Below are 18,976 nucleotides of genomic sequence, written 5' to 3' on the forward strand. Positions count from 1 at the left end.
TAGTGCTCTTCTTCTTTTTACTCAAGATAGAAGGATTGATGCTTTATCATCAATTTGCACATTATTCCCTCTTCATGTCTCAGAACTACTCTATCATGGATTCAAAAATGCTTAAAGATACACTACTCTAATGCTTTCATTCATATTACAAATGGCCATATACCAAGTCTCTAAGTCCAGGATTTTATGCTTCAATCCATATTGTTTTCTTCATAGGAAGAATTGAGAGACCTTCATAGTCCGAATCAGGAGAAACTACCACCGAGATTGTCTATCTTTCCATCTTTCTTTAGATCTGCATTTCTTTGTGTCACTGTGCTTCTCCTTGAGTAATTGCCATCCAGTATTCAACTTCACTGCATTTGGATGAAAAAGTGAAAGGTTGTGCCTTGTTGTTGCTATATTTTCTCAATAATTTGTATCAGCTTAAGTTATATTTGACTACACAACATTCTCCTTTCTATGAGCCATCTTTTCCTTGTGTCCTTGTATAGGTCTCTACATGTTATTTCTTTTAGAAAATTTAGATATACAATCTGTGACAATCTTTTAAAAACATTCTACTGATTTGCATCTATTTGCAATGCTTCAGTTTGTTATATGTTGCCAGCTGCTCTTACTTCAAACTCCATTCCAAATGTATCAGATCTTATTCTTCAATGGAGTACTCCTGAGACATGATCTTCATAAAAGAATGATTGTTAATATATCTCAACAAGGATTTCATCAGGACCCTTTTCACTAATAGCTTCTGCAACAGTGATCAAGAATTACAGGCTCCCCCTAATTATATGCATCATCTCCTTTTGGCAGAGTCTTCTCATAAAATGCTTAGATTGTCAAAATTCAGGCCAATGACATATGTTGTTGGCTAGAGAGCTCAAGGGACTTTCGGATTATATTTCCTTCCTTCTGCATACTTGTGTAACTTTCTTCTTTTGCATGGTGCTAGCTTGTGTAAGAGACCAAGTTAAGTTACAGTCTCGTGCCATATGACCAATGTTATGACACTTGAAGCGTTCTACATTGTTCATGAATAAGAATTCATGTTTTCTTCCTGCAAAATTGTTTCTTGGAGATTGTTGGGGACTATAACATCTATCTCTATGAGATGATTGGGGACCATAACATCTATCTTTATGATATGCTTTACAGTCTTTTTCCATGTGACCAAAGTTTGTACAAGAATAACAATAACCAAAAAATGAACTTTGGTACCTGGGAGATGGAGGTTTCCTTGATGTACTTCTGAAGCCTTTCTACCTTGAGATCCTTTGATGATAACCATTTCCTCTTGCATTTTTCACATCATCTACGTTTCTTCTTGGAATAGGATTTCTTCTATTGTAGCCTTGATTTTTCTCCTTGCCTTTGCTGGAACTGGGAGCATCACCATTTCTTTCTGGCTTCTTCACATCTCTTTTGTTTAAAGCATTTTCATTTTTGTTTGGGGATTCACCTACATACCGAGACCTGATTTATCAGATGGACATCTGTGATAGCTGAGCATGTCATCCAAGGCTTGAGAGCTCTTCAAGATTTTGTTTATCCCTTCAAACTTTGTTCTAAGGAAGACAATCTCTTCTTCCAATCTTTCACACTCATTATTCTTCTTGGCAAGTTGTTTCTCAGTTTCTTCCTTTCTATGAGTAGCTTCATCTACTAATATTTTAAGGGAGATGATATCTGACTTCATTTTGAAGATTTCTTCATCCTTTTCTTTCAGTTGATAGATCATGGTGTTTCTTTCCTTTCCTGCTTCATCAACATGTCCTTCTATTACTTCCAATGCTTCCATGGCCTTTTCAGCTCCATGTGCTTGTTTCCTTTATTCTTGTAGTTGAGACTTGAGAGAGGAGACCTATACCTTGTACTGACCAATATCTCTTCAAGTTTGTTCAAGCCCTTGTGCCTTTGTTCAAGTTGACTTGACAAGGTATCTCCCTGCTTCTTTGCTTTATTCAATTGATTTGTCATGGATATGACTTCTTCATGATGCTTTCTTTTTCTTTGATGATATTCCTTCTTAAGCTTGGCAAGCTCTTCATCCCTTTCTTGTACTTGAATCTTGATGATGTCAACTTTCTTTCTTGTTTGATATTGTCACCAACTAGTGTTATCTTCTTAAGTTCCTCATTTTTCTTTTTCAACTTGTTAATTTCTTCCATGGTAGTCATAAGTTGAGCGAGGAGTTCTTCTACAAAATCTTTTTCATTCTCTTCATCTTCTACGATGGGTTCTAGATTTCCTTCTTGATTTCCATCATCTTCATGACTAATGGTCATGGTCAATGCCCATTTTGAGTGAAGGTCATGAAGTTTGTCCCATATACCCTTTGCTGATGAACATTTTCCTAGATTGTTTTTTACAGAATCAGGTAGCCCATTCAATATTGCCTTCATTGCTTTTGCATTGTACTCCTTGGATTCTTCATCCATCCTATTGTCAGCAATCACTGATTTCCATATTTCAATGCCTTGAGTCTGTAGGAAATTCCTCATTCTTGCTTCCCATATGTTAAAGTTCCCATTGAGCCTTGCAACCTCCTCAAATTGTTTGTCTTCTATTTTCGTAGTAGAGGGAGACATATCCTTAGCAGGATTGGAGATTTTCTTCCTTGACTTCGCCATTTGTGTTCTAAAGATCAACCTTCAAGCTATTAGGCTTTGAATGAAGGTACTGGCTTTGAAACCAATTGTTGGAAATACTCAGAGGGGGGGTAAATTAGTATTTCTTTTTCTACCTATTGTTTTACCAGTTAAAACATATATATTCAGAACGCAAGATGAACAACAAGAATAAATGATTTTATTAATATAAATTGTGCAGTAAAATAGATACAATATATAGATGGTTGCAATCAATTGCCAAGCTCCAACTCAGACTTTGGTGAGGCTCCAACCTCCAGAGCACCAACTCTATTTCTCCAAGACACCAATCTTGGACTTAGGAGCATCAATTCCCAAGGACTTCAATCCTTCCAGTTCCTGAGACACCAGTCCCAAATACACCTATCCTTCCTACTTCTGAGGCATCAACCCCAAGGACTCCAATCCTTCTTACTTATGAGGCACAAGCCCCAAGGACTCCTATCCTTCTTGCTTCTGAGGCACTGGCCCTAAGGACTCCAATCCTACTTACTTCTGAGGCACCAGCCTCAAGGATTCGTATCCTTCTTGCTTCTAAGGACCAGCCCCAAGGACTCAAATCCTACTTACTTCTAAGGCACCAGCCTCAAGGGTTCTGATCTAATCTTGTCAAGGTTCATTTGATAGTTTTTTTCTTCTCTCAGAACTCTTCTCTACTGAGTTCTGTCTTATTATAGCTTCACTGCAGTTTCCAAGCTACAACATCAATGACAAACAGTCTTCTTATGAAGTAGTCTTCCCAATTCTTCATACTACCCACACAGAGTGTCCAATTCCCTTCATGAATTATGATAATGTCTTCACATAGCTTTATTCAATCTACTATTAGCTGCACTAAGCTCTGCATAAAGAAAAATTTTATGTTCAAGCTTATGTTCTCTGCTGGCTACTTCTCCCCTTCGACTGTCTGCTATCCTATTGGCCCTTTAGCCCTATTTTTGTTCTTCTTGATCCTCTCGCTACCTCTGTCTCCTCCAGCTTATTTTCCATAGCATTCAACGGCCTTCAACAACATTAAAACAATGTTCTCTTCTTTTCCTGTCTTTTATTCATTCCTCATGCCTCTGTCTCCTCCAGCTTATTTCCACAAAAATGTTCAACAACGTTAAACCGCATTCTTTTTCTCTGTTTTACTTGTTTTATTCATTCCCCATGCCTCTGTCTCCCAATTTCCTCTCTTCGCTGGCCCTTTTTCTTATTCAACGCTCGCTTATCCTATCAGCTTCCTCCTCGGTCACTGTCGTTTCCTCTATCTCTTCGTGCTCGCCAGAACTCTTGAGACACATTACTTCTTAGGATAGGTCCACAAATGCACAGAGAAATGATGTCTTATGTTAAACTGTAACAACGCTCCTGTTTACAATAATTACAGGCATACACAGAGACGCCATTGTTTAATGGACAACCATGTCCCAATCGCAATCAAATCAGCTTGATTCAGCCTCTTGAACTATTGGGAGAGTTATTGTATTGCATTTCTACCACAAAAGCCCACACATGGCAAATATCAGATACACAGGGGAATCATAGAAAAACATGAGAGAAACACTAAGGGCGGACTTCAATTTTAATTCACCCACAACTATTCCTATATCGGGTTCGGTATTTATCACAATCAGGGCTCAAGACTTCATGGGGTCCTTTATACATCGACCCCATGACATCGCCGATGGCCGATGAGCCGATCCTCCAGTGGATGCGATCTAGCATTAAGTTGTGTTACAGTCGAACCATCGGGTCCGTGTTATAATCGCAATCGTAGGTTCGGGGGTGACAGCTCTTTATTCATTGTGATTACCACGGATGCGACATAACAATAGGGTGCAATATAATAGGACCATCGAGTCCACATACATTATCACAATTGGAGGTTTCATGGGTGACACTTAATAGAACCTGCCGATATAATATACTGCTCAGCCTCCGATAGTGTATTCGTAATATATATGCTTTGGCCTCCGTTTGTGCCTCCGATAGTGTTAAGTTTATATATGTATGGTTTTTTCCACCATATGTATGTTTATGCCGCTAATAGTCTTAAAGCATATATATATGGGTTTTTGGCCTCCGGTTGCGTTAAATGCATATATATATGGTTTTCTCCTCCGATAATGTATTATGTGCATACATATATAAACTCTACCTTTTCCGCTCCGATAGTGTATTTGCATATATGTCTAAGTCTTCCACCTCTGATAATGTATTTGCTAGCATATAACTCTTTTGTGGCCTATACGGCTTCTTATGGCTCTCGATAGCTTTGTCTGCTTCCTCTGTGACTCTGATAGCTCTATTTGCTGCCTTGCATGGCTCTGTTTGCTCCTGTACTTTGGCATATATGTATGGTATATGGCTCATCTTGTTGGTTCTTCTTGGGCATGTATTACATGCAGCGCTCCTCCAATATGGCTTCTCTTGCTCTGATATGCCTGTTTTGGCACACACACACACACACACAGATATATATATATATATATATATATATATATATATATATATATATATATATATATATATATACATATATATATATATATGGCTCCTCTTGTAGCTCCTCTTTTTCTCTTTGTTCTTCTGCAATATGCTTTGATATGACTCCTTTGGTAACTCCTCTTGATTATGGCTTGGGTATCCTGATCGCCTTACTCCTATCTCTTCATTGATCTGTTCTGCTTCCCCTTGGCTTCTAGTATCTAGGATATTGCCATATTAGTATCTAGAATATTGCTATATTGATATAAATGACAACCTAGGTCAACATAACCTTACTTAATAGTAGGATTTTGGGTTCTTGTACTAGGGTGCACTATTCTTGTACCAGGGTATCAAATCCTGTACTGAGAAAAATGTTCCTGTACTAAGAACTTATTGCTCCTGCACTAGAAATTCATTGTTCCTACACTAGAACACACTATTCCTGCACTAGGACTGTCTTGTTCCAATTATCCTTCACTTGAATATGAATGCTTTAAAGGTGGGAATAAATGAAAACCGAGAGGAAAAACTTAAGCTTTAACTTTCATGAAAGAAGACTCCAAATCCAAAGCAAACGTTCAATGAAAATGACTATAAAAGCTGGAAAGGAAATCTTGTAATGGTAGAAAAGGAAACACACTTGCATTTTAAAATAAAAGTGCCTATCCAAAAGTCAGAACTTAACCCTTTTTAGATCTCAGTCATAATAATAGATAAACTTTGTTTTGAATGATAAATTCCATAAAATTATTAATCTCAGAACGACACCATAAACGATCCCTGTAATCAATAATGTTGAAGTTGCGTTCATATTCGAAATCGTTATGGTTTAATCCTTGTATACAAAGTTGTTGTTATATTGTTGAAGTTTGTATTCATATAAAATCACACATATGTTGGAAAGAAAATGATTTAAAATTCAAACTTATAACCTTAATCAATCTTTCAGAAATAACTCAGAAAACATTTCTCATAAAAAAGGACAAAACAATGCAATGCTTTCAAGAACATAAACAAAAACTAAAAATGGAAATGGAAATTAACTTCAATCACATGAAAAATCCTCAAATCTGAGATCATGCACAAAAATTCACGAGGGTTTCATAAAATCTACAAGCTCAAGCATGTAAGAGAAATTACTTTGTTCACACCAACATAACCAGATCTAAACAACCTACGAAAGATAGGGAGAATGATTTGGGTTGGCTAGGCCCTAGCCAATCAACTCATTTCACTTTACGAAAACTCTGAACTCAAATGCATGAAGGAAGCATAAAAAATAATGACAAGAATATAAAATGAGTGAAACCAACATTAACTCCTTCTTTATTGAAATTCTTATGCAAATATTCATTACAAAACAACTAATCCAACCTCGAACTGATCATAGGTAAGGGGGGAGAGCCCCCTAAAATTGATCCAATAGCACGCAAGCACAATGAATGGTTTATTTTCTTTCCTCCTAAGCCATGATTTGGCTTTTATATAATTTACAATTACATGCTAGGATTTGAGAAAACCAAACCTTTGAAAACAAGGTGAGGGATTGAATCCAAACTACTTCCCATTAATAGGATACCAGTAAAAACATTGTCCCATTAAGGAAATTCAGATCTGATGCGAATTTCCTATTTTTTTGGCAAATCCGAGCAAGATCCTAAAATTATGGAAAATCAGTATTTTTTTATAAAACTGCCTCAAAGACCCTCGTGCAACTTTTAAACCATTGCAAATATTGGGAAAAAAATTGGGTTCTAGATAAATTTTTATACTGGTAAAATACCCATATTCTCAGATTTCCAAGATTCTCCTCCATATTCACACAAATCAAGGTCAAACTTGGTAGTTTGGAAACTGTGCAGATTTTGAGAAGATTTGTTGATTTACTTCTAGACACCCATACGTGAGACTTGGGTGCAATCCAAATCATGGTAAGGTGTTAGAACATCATTTTTAACAAAAACCTTCATTGGTTTTCCTCGGAAGCATGCCAAGATGTCAAAGCTCCAAATTTGTTGCTCTCTAGTGCAGGAATGCTACTTTATAGTGCAAGAATAGGTCAATGAAAGATAAGTGCACCTCTGACTGTCAAAGATGATTCAAGGTAATTCCACATGAATTTTTATACTACCAGCTAGCATTTTCCTCTGTGGAAAGCTTGAATGATGAAGTATTCCAGATATACCTGCATTTTGGTGGAGGATCTCTATGGAGTGGAGGACCTACATTAAAAATATTAACGAACATCAAACCTAATAAATGCATATAAAGAAGGTATAACATACAAACCAAAAGTAAATCTTCTCTATTGTATCAAAATAATGTATAAGTGCAACATAAAGGTTCATAAACTAGTAAAACAAGGGTGCATTAGAATATGACAATTCTGGGACCTAACATGTATCATGGCTATGATCATACTGACAATCATCTAGTCATGTATCCACAGTTAGTCATGAGTGGATAGGTCTTTTTATCATTTTACATGTAATGTTAGCTTACGTGCTGAGTGTGGGTATGCCTCCCTTAGCAAGAGGATGCCTGTTAGGAGGAATTTTGAATCTATGGATAAATACTAATTCCCTAGGTAGGTAGCTACCTAGAACAACATATTTAAAGAGATTATCCTTTTTTCTATAGATGAAAAATAAGACAAGGGAATCAAAGGACATACTTGTTTTTTTTTTCCTTTTGTCTCCTTTGTATGGCTCTCGTCGCTCCTTCTTGAACTTAACTCGCTCAAAAAGTATCTGCAAGCATAAACAGAAGACAAAGAACCAATTAAAGAAAGAGATATATCGACTATAAGTAAATGGAATCAGATACATTCACACATATAAACATCATATATCAATATAAGCATATAGAAAAAGGTGTAAACAACTTTATTAAGTAGAAGGAAGAATTACAACCATGAAGTTTGATCCATTGTCACTGTTCCAGCTTGGGTTCCAACCAACATCACATTAATAACACATCACTCTGGCAGCATAAAAAGACTTTCTTATACTCTCAATTCTCACACCAATAGTATCTCCTTACAAATTTTCAAAGTCCAGCCCTTAATCACTTAGATGAGTGCTCAATTTATAGGCAAATGGAGGAGGTTTGGGCATAAATGAGGGTATTGAATGGCTTCCCAAACTTAGAGTTAGTTTCCATGAAGGAAGTGATGAGAGTATACGAGGTTACTTAACTCATTCCCTATCCAATTTCGAGCTCATGGGAGATGATAAGTGTGGGAATCTTCTAGATGGCTCCAGAAGATAAGAATATTCCCAAACTCCTATGTGAATTTCACTCAATCTCGCCTAGCAAAGGTCAAAGTGGGCCTAGGTGCTCTGAAGAGCACCCTGACATGGGCCTACCTGAATTGAAGCGCACTTATCCTTGTCCAAGGTTGCGCTGGTCCCTCAAGGAGGCATTTCTGGAGGTATTCATGCCGAGAAACTCTCAGGGAAGGAGATATTCAAAATAATGACTTTTCTAGGGCATGTAGCAACTGAATTGGGGCTTGATGAGCCCTAAAAGTACTGATCTGAATGATGGGAGTGATGTGTCCAAATGGATCTGTAACAGCTGCCCCCTAAAGCATGAAGTTGAAAACGTTAATGTCGAGTGATATGCTTTACGATGTGATGAGGACATCCGAAGTGGTTGGTGACCTGCATCGATTACAATACATATTATCATGATACTTTGATTTTTTCTCATGAATCATTGAGGGAAGGCATACCCATGCTCAACATATAAACTTTCTTTACAAGCACATAGATAGTCGTCTACAGATATAGACCCATGATAGGATGACCGTCAATGTAACTCCATTGTACGGATGATTTGGTACATTTCCCGAAATCGTAGCTCGGATGGATGAAACTAGATCCAGGGTCTTCTATCTCATTCAATCATTCACTTAAGTACGAGTCTAACCATGCGAATATGTGGTCTGAAGTCGAACATGGGAAGACACCACTTGATTACCAACCAATGATGTAAGTATTTAACGGACGTGAGAGAAATCACCGATAATGATAATTATTCTCAAGGTACTACAGTAAATTATGCATGGTGTGAATTGATTTTTTGATGTCGAACACCATACAAAGTCTTTTGGTCAAAGGCCAATGATGTCAACCTATCGCTGGAAGCGAGAAATTTGCCATTGATGTATGAAAGCCTCAAGGTACTGGAAGGGTGTTTCTAAGTCAACTTCTTGGATAATGTGCTGATGTTGATAAGAAGTGACTCATCGCAGGAGGGCCTTGATGGATCCCACATCAACGACACAAAATGAGTTTAAATGATTTTGGAGATGGAATTTGACTAACGACATAAGGTTCAGGAATGGCGGTCATGAAAATGAAGGTTTATGACTATTGCAAAGTTTGAATTTCAAACTGAGTGACTTCTTTTGAACATGTCAGTGACACTGAATGGATTGGTAGCATTGACCCAAAAAAAAAGTAATGGATGGTATGATAGACCAAGGTATGATGACCATCAAGTAGATAACCCAACCCAAATAGTCACAATGATGAAGTGAAACTGTCATGTTCAAGAGTGACCTATTACCATAAAGTGGTTTACCCCTTTTCCCATTTTCCCCAATCATTGCTGACCAGTACCTCTTTATTTCTATCAAGCTTGAGGAGGATAACATATGCTTGTTGTATATTTCCACCCTTCAAGTGAATCCATCGCTATATAATGTTTTAACGAGTCTAGCGAAGGTGAAACTCAGTCTCTTCATGATGGACAAGTTTGTCGCTATTTGATGTTTTAACGAGTCTAATGACAATGATAACTCGGTCCTTTTCATGTTTAGAGAGTTTGAAAAGGGAAAAAGAGAAAACTCGACAAGTTCTTTTTTGTAGTCTCTCAAGTCTGAAAAAACGTAAAACCATACAAGAGAGAACCTATTGACCATGTTCTGTCAACGTATTCCTTTTTCGTAAATAATCTATCACAGTCCATAAAAGGGTTAAACTTATACTGAGTAGATGTCATTTCAAATACAATAATGAGCTGAAAAGGACATGCGCTCGACAATCTTTTCATATTTTTAGGGTCTAAAAAGAGCTTAAAGAGGACTCCATTTTGAGGAATGAGTGGTGTCTAGGATAGCAACTGGTTCCAGTGATGTTAGAACTTCTCAAAAAATGTTGATTTATGTGAAGAGGTTGGCTAATAAGACCACTCATTGCAACTGTTCCTCAAGAAGGGTAAACAACCAAGTGAAAGCATATGATTGGCCAAAGAGATGGTGGTGATGGAATGAAACAACCAAGGCTCATCTAACGGAAGAGGCTGATAGAATGGCAATCACGAGGGTTAAAATGGAGATGGGTTCATTTTTACACAATCTTGAACCATAGGGAACTATGCCTGGATTCAATTTCATGTTTACACAAGCTTGAAACAAAAAACTATGCTTGGATTCAGTTTCATGTTTACACAAGCTTGAAACGAAAAACTATGCTTGAGATTGGTTTTCATGCCCCCAACATGATGACTCGGTTCTAGGTGCATGCCCCTCAAGCTTCATTGCATTCACCTAAGTAGGCTACTCATGGCTATGAGGTGGATGGAATGAAGGTTCATATACGAGATCAAGTGAAAGACTCGACTCGGATTTTACAAGATCTAATCGAAGACTCAAATTGGAACTTTTCTCCAAGGGACCTTGTTTCATTTTTTAATGAGTTTGTCACAAGACAAGGAACTCTACTTAGATTCCTTGTTTCATTTTTCAACGAGCTTGACACAAGACAAGGAACTATGCTCATGTCCTTTGTTTCATTTTTTAACGAGGCTGAAACAAGACTAGGAACTATCCTCATATTCCTTTTTTCCTTTTTTAACGAGCTTGACACAAGACAAGGAACTATGCTCTGGGACTCGTTTCATTTTTTAGTGAGGTTGACACAGTAAAAGAACTATCCACATTTTCCTCGATCACAACTCATAAGAGGTCATGACTTCCAAGAGGTTCTCATCAGATGGGAGAACAATGCTCTGGAAGGGATCCATAACAAGGAATCCATTAGAGAGATCTGGTTCCAATGCCCCCAATACATAATGTACAACGTCACTGAATTGATCGTCAGTTGATGTAGGCATGGAATGGATTGCCACATAATTAACCATGGTGGGATGATACCATTGGTACAAAAGGACCATTTAGGGAAGATAGTTGACTGGAAGCCATATTTGGACTGGGAAATGAAAGCTGGTCAATGGTGACAATTTTGCCTTCATGCGGGAAACACATCACTTGAAAGAGTGTTGAAACAATAGCTCCCATGTCATAAACATAGTCATGCCCAAGAAGTAAATTGTAATCTAAAGGGCCTGTGACTACCATCACATTAAGATAAACAAAATTTTCTCCCAAAGTAATAGGCAACTAAGGAAGGATCCCTAATGGTTGACTGGTTCCTCTATTAAAAGCCAACACATTCTGGGTAACAGGCACAAGTGGCGGTGAACCAAGCACTTGCTAAGTAGTGGAGGAAAGGATACTCTTATATGCAGCTTCATTTATAATAGTGCCAGGTACAATCATATTACAAGCCTGTAGTATGATCTGGAAAGGCACATAAGATGGAAGATGACATCCTGCTAGTCATTCTAATCGAAGGAAGTGACTAGACTTCTTGGAGGGGGCACCATAAGAACGAGAGAATTTCCCCCTTGAGTTACAAGAATGGGAGGATTTTCCTCCTGTCTTGGTGGAACAAGAGGGTTGCCTCCAAGTACATTGGAGTTTGAAGAAATGAAAAGAACCTGAGTGGTATCATACTCACTCTCTACGGGAATGGTACGATTAACTGAAGTTGAAATCGGGTTAACTGTTTCCTCGACTTGTGATTGGTCAGGTATAGACTCATGGGATTCACATTCAGAGAGAGTGGGTTTGACCGATGTTTGATTTGGGTCAGTCACTTTATCAACTAATGAAGGATTAAGGGAGAGTCTCCTATAACTAGATGTAAGTCGTTACAGCGAAGCAAAACGGTTATCCAACACTTTTTTGGCTTCATCCAGATAGGGACAAAGGTGAATAGGGTGATTCCCTTCACATAACCTATAGGGAAACTTAACTTTACCCTTCCTTCCATGAACTTTGCTACTACTATTTGATGGTGTGTCACCAGCATGATCTCCAGAAGTTTATGACGCAGGACAATGTGAACGAGAAGACCATTCTTCTAATATCTGAGGAATATGAGGACAATTTCGAAGAAGATGGTCTCGCATACAACATTTGCATGGATATCAAACTTTGTGAGGCTTATGGGATGGTTTCTCATCAAAAGTTTCATTCGAAGCAATGGTTGCTTGGTTTCCCCCCTGCTGAATTGGCTTTTTCTTCTTCTTCTTCTTCTTCTTCCCTTTCTTCTTCTTCTTAGCCACCTAGTTACTAGTATCAATACTTTCACTAGGTGAAGAGGAAGAAGGGGAGGAAGAAACAACCGACGAAGAAGGAAAAGGGTCAACTTTGGGATCAACTAGAGGTTGGTTTTTTCCAGTTGGAGGAGTACTCGATTGTGGAGAAATCATGACATTTTGAACCAAGGAGGTTGAAAACAACCATACTAGCAAGCCAATGGTAAATCTCGGAAAGGATAATGTAGCCATATAAGGAGCACCAATATTTCCAAAAGGAGGAAAAGTACTAGGATTCCCATCAAAAGGAATTCCTTGATTGGTCAACTCTGGATTTGTTGCCATATGTCTCAACCTAATATCAACTAAAGAGCGAGCGTCGAGGATGTTATCTGCGGTCAATTAATTTTATTTTAATTAAAATAACTTTACAAAATAAAAGAGGTGTGACCTAGGAAAAAGGATTACCAAGCAACTATGAACTGCAGAATACCTCCCGATGAACCGAGAAGTATGGGCAGACAATCTCCCCGAATGTTGTGTTTGGTGTATCATAGTGTGCAAGGCAATCGAATCAGTTACCTAAGGATGGATAGCAACCTACTATTGTCCTTCCATATATACCCAAAAGTACGTGGAGTCCCAATTCGTATTAGCGTTGTCTAATGTGAAACCACACAGTGAGATCATTCCCATATACTTTACGTACTATAACACCGCCCTATATACACAAAGGTACGTGGATGAGCTACGATATACTCACATATGTGGAATGAGGTATCACACTCGGGATGTATCATAGACAAGTTAGCGACAGCTGCTATGTTTTACGAAGTCGGAACACATCTCTAGCCTAGAACCTCTAAATGTTTTGCATTAGGTGACAATGCTCCATTAGGTTAATTCAGATGAATTTTAAGTTGATCTTATTAACAATTTTCCTTTCAAGGTTCACCACATGACGTATGTTTGCAATTCCTAGAATGAAAATAATATGATAAGCATTCTTTCCATTCAATTTAACAATGAAAACCTTAGTTAATAGGGATATAGAAATCTAATTCTTTTAATCAATGAACAAAGAACCCATTTAATGCAATTTCCCTAAAGTATTCCTATGAGCACACACAAACTCTTTTAATGCACAATGCAAGTTTTTATTTTCAATTCCCTTAATGTTGTGATCAACAAAAGGAAACTAATGCACATACAATCATCCAATATTTTTGCAAGAACAAAAAATTTACGACAGTTCCTAAGGAGGATCAGCGCAACCTTGAATGGGAGACTGTTCGCTTCGGAGCACTATCCTCAAGCCAAGGGTTCTCTGTAGTGCTCTGTCTCTAGACCAAACCTGCACTGGTGCTAGAGAGGCCATCCTAGGGGCTTACAAGCACAATTTTCACCAAAAAACACTTCAAAAGGCTGAAACAAGATCTATGGAAGAAATTAAGTTCTACTAGAGTGTACTAGGATGAAGGTAAAATAGCTAGAACGATGATCATTCCCTAGTGAAGTTGCCAATTTGTTATTAGGATTTTTCATCTGCGGATAAATACTAATTCCCTAGGTAGGTAGTTATACCTAGAACAACAAATTTAAAGTGTTTATCCTTTTTCTACAGATGACAAATAAGACAAGGGAATCAAAGGACCTACTTGTTCTTTTGCTTTCCTTTTGTCTCCTTTGTATGGCTCCTGTCGCTCCTTCTCGAAAATAACTTGCTCAAAAAGTACCCGCAAGCATAAAAAGAAGATAGAGAACCAATCAAAGAAAGATATCTATCGACTATAAGTAAATGGAATCAGATAAATTCATACATATAAACATCATATATCAAGATAAGCATATGGAAAAGGGTGTAAACAACTTTATTAAGTAGAAGGAAGAATTACAACCTTGAAGTCTAATCCATTGTCACTCTTCCAGCTTCAGTTCCAACAAACATCACATCAATAGCACAACAATCCGGCAGCATAACAACACTTGCTTATACTCTCAATTCTCACACCAACAATATCTCCTTAGAAATTCTCAAAGTCTAGCTCCTGATCACTTAGATGAGTGCTCAATCTATAGGCAAATGGAGGAGGTTTGGGCATAAATGAGGGTATTGATTGGCCTTCCAAACTTAGAGTTAGTTTCCATGGAGGAAGGGATGAGAGGATAGGAGGTTACTTAATTCATTCCCTATCCAATTTTGAGCTTATAGGAGATGATAAGTGTGGGAATATTCTATATGGCTCTAGAAGTTAATAATATTCCCAAAATCCTAGTGAATTTCACTCAATCTTGCCCAGCGCAGGTCAAAGTGGGCCTAAGTGCTATGCAGAGCACCCTGAAATGGGCCTACCTACACTGAAGCGCACTTACCCCTGTCCAAGGTTGTCATGGTCCCTCAAGGAGGCATTTCTAGAGGTATTCGGGCCAAGAAAATCTCAGGGAGGAGGCATTAAAAATAGTGACTTGTCTAGGGCATGTAGCAATTAAATTAGGGTTTGATGAGTCCTGAAAGTACTGATCTGAACAATGGGAGTGATGTGCCCAAATGGATCTGTAACAATGTCATGATGTAAAAGTATTATAATAGGAGACAATCTCGCGAGTTTTTCTTAATCCCGATTTGTCACAAGGTAAAACACTTCAGTTGTTAGTCATCATCTTTGCCTTTGCACTTTAGGGGGCACTCTATTATAGGCCATTTTTTCACATTTGACCAATAGGCCTCATAATGGGATCAATCAACATCTTATTCCCCTTTACATCATCATTACACAAAAACCTATGCATGACTCTCTCATTCCTCATAATTTCTACCTTAGATTGCATCAACTAAGCCATTTTTAGGACAAACACACCTTGGCCTCTTTTTGTATAATGTTCACCTACAGATTGCTCCACTGTGGCTTGCGTTGATCACCTATAGGTTTCTCCCCTTTGCACCTATGTTGGTTCTAGAAATTTGGGGAAAAGAGAGAAAATCCCGAAGCCCCCATTTGCAAAATATTCTAGGATCTATTGCAACCATTTACCTCAGATAAAACATTTGGATCGTGTCCTATCCTACCTTGGATTTTCCATCCCTTATCCTTAGATCTCATCCTCCTATAGAGAGTGAATCTCAATCCCAAGATTGCTAAAAGGGTATATACGAAATCCCAACTTATCCTACTCCTCTATATATTTACAACCTTTCATATGCAAGAGGTTGGATTTTGGAGAGTGATTCTACCCTTATGCTGCTATTGTGAGAGTGATATTCTTATACATTCTAGGTGATTGGAGGTGCACTTTGTGACAAAGGAAGGAAAAGTCAATAAGTTGGAGGAACTCTTCTACAAGTTCAATACCTATTTAGGGTTGTAACTCACTCCATTTATATCAATACAAAGAGTTCTTTTTTTCCTATATGTGATGTCGTTATTTCATGTATTTCAATACCATATTGATTTGTTGAATAAATTAGATAGACGATGTTATATAGATCTCATAGTTTCTTGGATTGTGTTGTGTGGTTGTGTAGGTTCTAGTTTTGGAAGCTAGAGCTAGGATTGGAGCATTCAAGCCAAAGAAGGAGAAAAATATATGATACATTCCAAGTAGGGTTCATCCCTTCATATACTTACTTTAAAGAAAACATTAGGTCCTTCTTTTTGTTGTTCTAGGTTAGACACCAAACCTAGGGGAGATACTTTTGTCCGTAATCATAAATCTCGCATAATAGTTGTGATGGGACATTTTTTTTTAAAGACTACAAAAAGGACTGATCACATCATTTATAGATATTTTATGCCTGAATATATATCTTGCCAATACAATAATCTAGTTATAGCATCTTAGATCAATCTCATAGAAAAAAAAAATGGTGGACGAGGGAGATGGAAGATGACAGGATCAAACCATGAATGTATTATGGAGACTTACATTCCTATGATACATTGGCCATATTAGTAGATGATGCAAATGGAAATCCCTAAAGCTAAGTCTATAACATTCAATTGTAATCTAATCTAGTATAAGAGATCTCAAAGGTATGGTTTTTGTAATTTATAAATGTGGCTATTGAATACTCTTGTAATTTTGTAATTTTGAATAGAGAAATGTTTCCCTCTTATCTAGGATGGATTCATAATGGTGTATATATATGTTATATAAGTTTTAGTTGCCTTTACGTGCTTAAGTTTACAAAGTACACCAAATTTCAAAGAGATGCTTTAGAATCAATAAGGATTTACATTTAGATTTAATTAAAACTTCTCATCTTAAATTTTTGAAATGTTATGTGTATAGTATTCATGTTGAGCATGCAAGAAATTTATAGATCTATATACATGTCATACATATTTGGATTCTAGAAAATCTATTTTAGTATGCAAAAACCAAGTTGATATGGTCCATTTTACTTAAAATGGAAATTCAACAATCTAGGTTATGAACAACATTGAAATAATTTTATGTTAGTAATAATAAATGTGTCATGTGTCATTTTGATAAAATATGTAATTGAAGGTCTTAAGATAAAAAATTGATTGAAATACATGCATAGACAGGTAAATTTAGGAAAGTGAATAAAATTATATAAACATATCATTAATTGTTTAAATTAACATACATTGACTACACTAAAAGACACTTTCTCAAATTGAATATTAAATTGATATACATGATATATTTTAGGTCATTTTAAGTATTAAAGTGACTTGCATCTTTGTAAGATTGTACTTATTTCCTTAGTCTATGAATCTAGAATTCAAAATTGTTATTTTGTAAATTTTTACTTCGTGGTTGTTCTTAATTGAATGTCTTAAGTTAAGGAATTGATTGAAACATTTTATAGCCAACCAAATTTAGGAATGTTCATAAAATTATATAAACTTATCTAAAAACATATCATTAATTTTTTTTTGGTATATTAAATTCTAATACATATGAATTATATCATGTGTTATGACTAAGTTGTTGTAGATGACCTTAAAAGAAATAAAATTTAATAAAAAAAGTTATTAGTTGGACATTACTAGTTGAAGACATTTTTTAATTTGAATTTAAAATGTATTTAAATCATATTTGTGTATTTTAATTGAACCATGAACATATATTTTAGTTCATTTTACGTATCAAAATGACTTGCATCATAGTCTAAGATCGTACTTATTTTCTTAGTTTATTTTTTGAAAAGTCAAAATTGTTATCTTGTTAGCTATGCATGATATTAAACTATCCATATGAAAATACATACAAATTACATTATACACAAGAACATCTACAAACTGAAATAATAAGAACCCATAAACTGAAATATTTCTCATGCATCCTTAAATTATCCATGAATGAAAATATACAAAGTCTGTACGTCACATGTGAATATGCCCAATGAAATGGGTCTGAAAATATACACACTATTTATGATCCACTCTAGAAAGTATCCCTTCTAGACCTCTTATGCATGTTCCGCTGTGTAGAGTGAACGTCCATAAGATGGTATTGTGATATAACACATTCAAATTCAAATTAATTAAAACATTATTTATACAAATATAAACAATCTGGAATAAATGATTTTGAACTATGCATTTAAATAGTCCCTAACCTATGACTCAGTCGAGTGCAAATTGAAGTCAGGTGGGATGGGGGTCTGATCAATATGGGTTTGGTGCTTCCCTACCTGTGGCTCAATGCCTCCATAGCCAACATCCCACTCATGTGTCCACATAATTGCAACATCGACACCCCTCTGCATCTAGGCCTATGTACACAATGAAAAACACAGATTATAATTATTATATGAATTAATTAGCATGCATACATGTAACCTGAAAAAAAATGTTGAAATCTTAAGAATAAAAAAAATAACCTGAACTATTAGTTCATGAGTGTTATGAGGTGGAGGAGACTGAGCCATGGAAACATGTACTAGAGGAGGTTGCTCTGGCAGGTCAACTGCCCCCTCAGATGACTTCCGAAACTCATCTATGCAGATGGGCTTTGCATGCATGTTATCATGAAATTATTAATATAAATGCATTCTAATACAAACTTATTAATATAAATAATATCAAATTTAATGATAAGAGTCAAAAGTTTCATATATGTATATATGTGTGTGTGTGTGTGTGTGTGTGTATATATATATATATAGATATATATGTATGTATGTATGTATGTATACATACATACAGATATATATATATATATATATATATATATATATATATATATATATATATATATATATATATATATATATATATATATATATATATATATATATATATATATGTACTTAGTCTGTGTCACGTGGTCTGTGCACCCTCCAAGTGTCACAGATGGTATCACGACAAGTACGTGCATATGAAAAATGTTGGTCATGCCCTAGACTCTGGAGATATGAATCATCATATAATGAAACTAGTGGGCCATGATGCAACGAAGGTGGTTTGCTCATCTCCCCATGTAATGTG

Source organism: Pinus tabuliformis, chromosome 2_2 (genome assembly GCF_031772625.1).
Source record: "Pinus tabuliformis cultivar Carrire ecotype Pingquan chromosome 2_2, CPIR1, whole genome shotgun sequence".
NCBI lineage: Eukaryota > Viridiplantae > Streptophyta > Pinopsida > Pinales > Pinaceae > Pinus > Pinus tabuliformis.